The 6948-nt window shown below is 39.8% G+C and overlaps 1 protein-coding gene across 2 annotated transcripts in view; it reads right to left on the reverse strand.

Moving 5' to 3' along the window:
• dhrsx (dehydrogenase/reductase (SDR family) X-linked) overlaps positions 1-6948 on the reverse strand; it is a 393322-nt gene that overhangs the window by 297478 nt on the left and 88896 nt on the right. The gene's annotated exons all lie outside the window — the stretch shown is intronic.

Genomic DNA, 6948 nt, shown 5'->3' on the forward strand with positions numbered 1-6948 from the left:
ATCAGTACTGTGTTTATGAATCACTGACCCTCCAATCAACTTTGGAAAACCTAGACAACAGCACATATAGGTCAGATTGATTGTAGTTAAGCCTTCAGTACCATCATCCCCTCACTACTGATAAACAAGTTTCAAAACCTGGGTCTCTGTACCTCCTTCTGCAACTGGATCCTTCACTTCCTCTTCATAAGACCACAGACACTGCAGATTGGCAATAACATCTCTTCCATGCTTACAAACTGTTCTCAAGCATATACAGCTCTACTCTCACTACACTCATGAGACAGCTCAAACATCTTATATCACCAATGACACAACTGTTATTGGCAGTATAGAAGAAGTGAGCTGGTTGAGTGGTGTCATAACAACAATCTTACACTCAAAGTCACTCAACGATTCAAGATAGCTTCTTCCCCTCTGCCATCAGATTTTTGAATGGACATTGAACCCATCAACATTACTAAAAGAATGTATGAGGAACTACATATTTACTTACAACTTTCAGACATATGCCAGCATTGTTAAACCTGATTCTGTTCATTGAGACCAAGATTGCTTGTGAAAGGGGAAGTCAGGAGAATACACAGCAATTCTCAGAGTTCAGTGATGTAAAGTGCAAGCATCTTAAACTTCTTGGGCATCAACATGAGAATCTACCTTGAGCTTAACGTATTGATACAATCGTGAAGAAGGCACCCAAATGGGTCTACTTCACTGGGAGTTTGAAATTTGGTAAATCAGAATAAGGTTTAATATCACCAGCATGAAATTTGTTAACTGTGCGGCAGCAGTACAATGCAATACACGATAACATGCAGCACCAATAAAAAGTATTTACTTCCTTGGAGGATTTCATGTTTTGTTGTTTTACAACATTGAATAACACTGGATTTAATTTGGCTTTTTTGACACTGAAAAAGACTCTTTTGTGTCTAAGTGAAAACAAATCTGTCTAAATTTATTATAATTATTAAGCACAAAATAATTATTACATAATTACTCACTCCCATCAAGTCAGTATTTAGTAGATGCACTTTTGACAGCAATTACAGCCTGTGTGGATAGGTCTCTATCTGCTTTGTATGTCTGGACACTGCAATCTTTCCCCATTCTTCTTTACAAAACTGCTCAAGGTCTGTCAGATTGCATGGGGATCATGAGTGACCAGCCCTTTTTAAGTGCAGCTGCAAATTCTCAATTGAATTAAGTCTGTACTCTGACTTGGCCACTCCAGGACATTAACTTTGTTGTTTTTAAGCCATTCCTGTGTAGGCTTTATGCTTGGGATCATTGACTTGCTGGAAAACAAATCTACTCCCAAGTCGCAATTCTCTTGCATAGTGCATCAGGTTTTCCTCCAGGATTTTCCTGCATCCATTTTACCCTCTACCTTCACAAGCTTTCCAGGGCCTGTTACAGTGAATCATCTCCACAGCATGATGCAACCACCACCAAGCTTCACAGTACGGATAGTACATTTTTGACAATTGGCTTACGCCAATGATAGTGTTTAGCTTGATGGCCAAAATGTTCAATTTGGATTTCATCAGATCATAGAACCTTCTTCCAGCTGACTTGTCTCCCACATGCCTTCTGGCAAACTCTAGCCAAGATTTCATATGCTTTTTCCAGCAGTGACTTTCTCTTTGCCACTATCCCATAAAGCTGCTACTGGTGAAGCACTCAGGCAACAGTTGTTATACGTGCAGTCTCTCCCATCTCAGCCACTGAAGCTTGTAGCTCCTCCAGAGTTGTCATAGGTCTCTTGGTGGCCTCCCTCACTAGTTCCTTTCTTGCTCAGTTTTTGAAGCTGCCTGTTCTAGGCAGATTTACAGTTGTGCCATATTCTTTCCATTTCTTGATGACTGATGAAACCGTAATTCAGGGGATATTCTGTAACTTGGAAAATTTCTAGTATCCATCTCCTGACTTGTACTGTTCAATAACCTTTTTGCAGAATTGCTCAGTGTTCTTTTGCCTTCATAAGTGTAGTTTTTGCCAGGATACTGACTCACCAGCAGTTGGACCTTCCAGATACAGGTGTATTTTAACTACAATCAATTGAAACACCTTGACTGCACACAGGTGATCTCCATTTAGCTAATAATGTGACTTCTAAAACTAATTGGCAGCACCAGTGATGATTTGGTTTGTCATATTAATAGGGGTGAATACTTATGCAATCAATTACTTTTGTGTTTTATATTTATAATTAACTTAGCTCACTTTGTAGAGATTACTTTCACTTTGACACCAAAGAGTCTTTTGATCAGCGTCAAAAGCCAAATTAAATCCACTGTGATTCAATGTTGTAAAACAATAAAACATGAAAACTTCCAAGGGGAATAGTGAATTCTTTTTATGGGCACTGTATTAAAAAATTGAATCACTGTGAGAATAGATATATATGTATGCTAATTTAAATAAGCAATGCAGAAACAGAAATAAAAACTTAGTGAGGTAATACTCATGGTTTCAATGTCCAGATGGCAGAGGTAAAGAAGCGGTTCCTGAATCACTGAGTGGATGCCTTCAGGATTCTGTACCTCTTTCCTGATGGTAACAGTGAGAAGAGGACATGACCTGGTGATGGGAGTCCTTAATAATGGACACTGCCTTTTTGAGGCACCGCTCCTTTAAGATGTCTTGGATACAATAGAAGCTAATGCCCATGATAGAGCTGACTAATTTTACAACTCTCTGCAGCTTACTATGATCCTAAGCAGTAGCAAACCCCCCACCACCCCCATACCAGATGGTGATGCAGCAGTCAGAATACATCTGTAGAATGTTTTTACCCAACATTCCAAATCTTCTCATATCACCAAAGATTTGCAAAATTCTACATTTGTATAGTGGAGAGTATTGTGAGTGGTTGCATTACAGAGCAGTATGAAAGCTCCAATGCACAGGATTACAAGAGGCTGCAGAGGGTTGTAGACTTGGTCAGCAGCACCATAGGCACAACCCTCTCTACCATCAAGAACATGCCTCAGGAAGGAAGCATCTGTCACCAAGAACCCTCACCATCCAGGACACGCCCTCTTCATGCGACTACCATCCAGGAGTTGGTACAGGATCATGAAGACCCACACACAATGTTTTAGAAACAGCTTTGTCCTCTCTGCCATCATATTTTTGAATGGTTCATGTTGTTATTCATCTTTTGCACCATTTATTTTTGTACCACATAGTAATATTGATATCTTCCAGTTCGGTACTATTGCTGCAAAACAGCAAATTTCACAACAAATAATTAACCGGGTTCTCATTTGTGCAGGAAGCCCTCAGCATGAATTCCTTGGCTCAACTGTGTTTCAATTGCTTAATCGACAATCTTTTACCTTGTCAAGGCCCAATTCATCAAAAACAAAATGTTTACATGTCTAGAGTAACAAGAACTGGATGACTCAAGGCTTAAGCTAGAAGGTGTCAAGTAAAATTCTCACCACTCTAGTGCCAGACAATACCATTTCCAGCAGTAGTCAGCTTAACAAACCATTATGGTTATTTCCAGTTATAACCTCCAGCACCCAGGGCATGTCCTTTTCCCACAGTTCCCATCAGTTAAGAAGTACAGAAGCCTGATGCACACACTCAGTGATTCAGGAACAGATTCTTCCCCTCTGTCATCCAATTACTAAATGGACATTGAGCCCGTGAACACTACCTTACATTTCTGATTTTTGTATGATTTTTAATCTATTCAATATACATACACTGCAATTGATTTACTTATTTTTTTCTTCTTCTATATTATGTATTGTATTGAACTGCTGCTGCTAAGTTAACAAGTTTCATGATGCATGACAATGATAATAAACTGATGCTGATTAAATACACATTTGTCATATGAAGAGCATTTGATGGCTCTGGCCCTGTGTTCACCAGAACTCAAAACAATGAGGGGTGACCTCATTGAAACCGATCAAAGAGTGAAAGGCCCTGATGGAGTGGATATGGGGAAGATGTTTCCTATGGTGGGGGAGTTTAAGACCATGGACACAGTCTCAAAATGGAGGAGTAATTTTTTTAGCCAGTCAGTGGTGAATCTATGGAATTCTTTGCCACAAGTGGCTGTGGAGGCCAAGTCTTTACGTATACATATGACAGAGGCTGATAGATTCTTGATTGATTAGGGATATGGGGAGAAGGCAAGATATTGGGCCCGAGAGGAAAATTCTGGATCAGCCTTGATGAATTGGCAGAGAAGATTCGATGGGCCAAATGGCCAAATTCTGCTCCTGTATTTTATGGTCTTACTTGGTCCAGCTACATAAATGCCACAGACTATGCTTTCTCTCTCACAAATGGTTCAGTTCCCAAATGCCCAAAGTTGCCCTATCACATGCAGTGAAATAACTTGCCTATAATTCTGTGCAACACAATTTGTAGCCAACATCATACGTGCCAATGTATTCATCGCTGACCTAAACACCATGTCCTAGATTGCACACTGTCAGTTGTGTTTGTCATCTACAGAATCCTCACTGCAGCAATTCAGCCATGCTTCCCCAGCACAATTAGCCTGCAATCACTCAGTCGGAGAGAGAGAAGTGATGCATTGGAATAATACCAGCTCCCAAGTCATCTTCCAAATCATACTTCATCCTGATATGGACGTTTCTTGTTGCCATTACCTCCCCCGCAACTCCTTACATAACAGCAACTCAGCGGTATATGCTTAGCCCACGGGTCTACTCTATGCCCATGACTGTGTGGCCAAGCATAGCTCAAATACCATCCATAAATTTGCTGATGATGCAACCATTGTTGGTAGAACCTCAGATGGAGACAAGGCGTACAGGAGTGAGATATGCCAACTTGTAGAGTGGTGTTGCAACGACAACCTTGCACTCAACGTCAGTAAGATGAAAGAGCTGATTGTGGACTTCAGGAAGGGCAAGACAAAGGAACACATACCAATCCTCTTAGAGGGATCAGAAGTAGAGAGAGTGAGTAGTTTCAAGTTCCTGGGTGCCAAGATCTCTGAGGACCTAACCTGGCCCCAACATGTCGATGCTGCTATAAAGGTAGCAAGACAGTGACTATATTTCATTAGGAGTTTATAATACACTCAAAAACTTCTATACATGTACTGTGGAGAGCATTCTGACAGGCTACATCACTGTCTGGTATGGAGAGGGCGGGGGGGTACTTCACAGGACTGAAAGAAGTTGCAGAAGGTTGTAAATCTATTCAGCTCCGTCTTGGGTACTAGCCTACAAAGTAACCAGGACATCTTTAGGGAGCAGTGTCTCAGAAAGGCAGTGTCCATTATTAAGGACCTCCAGCACCCAGGACTTGCCATTTTCTCACTGTTATCATCAGGTAGGAGGTACAGAAGCCTGAAGGTACACACTCAGTGAATCAGGAACAGCTTCTTTCACTCTGCTATCCGATTCCTAAATGGACATTCAACCCTTGAATACTAACCTCACTTTTTTAATATATTTCTGTTTTTCACACGATTTTTAATCTATTCAATGTATGTATATTGTCATTGATGTACTTATTTATTTACTATTATTTTTCTTCTATATTATATATTGCATTGAACTGCTGCTGCTAACGAATTTCACGACACATGAGAGTGATAATAAACCTGATTCTGATAAATCCAAATCAACACACACAAAATGCTGGAGGAACTCAGCAGGGAAGGCAACATCTATGGAAATTAATAAACCCTTGACGTCTTGGTCCGAGACTTTTCTTCAAGACCAAAATAGAAGCATTTTCACTATTATCTACTGCAACTGAAAGATCTACAACCTATCTTCAGGGAAAAAAAATGGACAACACTACATGTAGACCAACTCCCATAATATTTTTAAATTCAGAAGTCCAACTTAACTATATGCATACCTACAGACTGCAAAACTAGTTTCTTCCCTCTCTCTGGTTTTAGTAACCATTCTTTCTTAACATTTTTGTGTGCTTTGATGCCATTCATTGGAGTAGAGTACTGTAGAGTTTTTACAATAGAGTAATTTTTGTGTATTATTGAGGGAGTCATGTTGAAGCTTTATACAGCATTGGTCAGACCACATTTGGAGTGTTGTGAGCAGTTTTGGGTCCCTTATCTAAGAAAGGATGCGCTGAGATTGGAAAGGGTCCAGAGGTTCATAAGAATAATCCTGGGAATTAAAGGGTTCACATACAAAGAGCATTTGATAGCTCTGGCCCTGTATTCACTGGAGTTTAGAAGAATGAAAGGGGAATCTCATTGAAAACTATCAAATATTGAAAGGCCTAAATAGACTGGACGTGAAGCTTAGATGGCACAGCCTTAGATAACAAGGACATTCCTTTAAAACAGAGGAGGAATTGCTTAATCCAGATGGTGGTGAATCTATGAAATTCATTGCCACCGATGGCTGTGGAGCAAAGTCATTTTAAAGCAGAGGTTGATAGATTTTTGATTAGTAAGGACATCAAAAGTCACAGGGAGAAGGCAGGAGAATGGAGTTGAGAAGGATAATAAATCAGTCATGATAGAATGTAGGAGCAGCCTCAATGGAATGAATGGCCAATTCTGCTCCTATATCACGATCTTATTGGCAAAATTAACTTACAGATATTGTTAAATAAGTACCTATTCATGACATGGGAATAGTCAGAACTCAAGTCTAGGCACCTCTCACACTTATGGCTGTTAAGAAGCTCCCACAAAAAAAAAGCACAATTTACAGAATGAATAAAAGTTCATCTGTACATGGATCTAGAGACCAATAATTAGATCACAGCGTGGAACCAAATTTTTTCTCCCCTCGTTAAGAGGGAAAACATCAAATGTAGCACTTGCAAACGCACCCCAAGTATCAAACCAACTTGGTAGTTTGTTGCTTGTATGTAGTTTTAATCATTTACAATTGAAGACCATCAAATGGTCCAATCTTCACAGAATTTTCAGTTGGGAATTATTTCTACTATTAGCCAATAAAT

Source organism: Hemitrygon akajei, chromosome 4 (assembly GCF_048418815.1).
Source record: "Hemitrygon akajei chromosome 4, sHemAka1.3, whole genome shotgun sequence".
NCBI lineage: Eukaryota > Metazoa > Chordata > Chondrichthyes > Myliobatiformes > Dasyatidae > Hemitrygon > Hemitrygon akajei.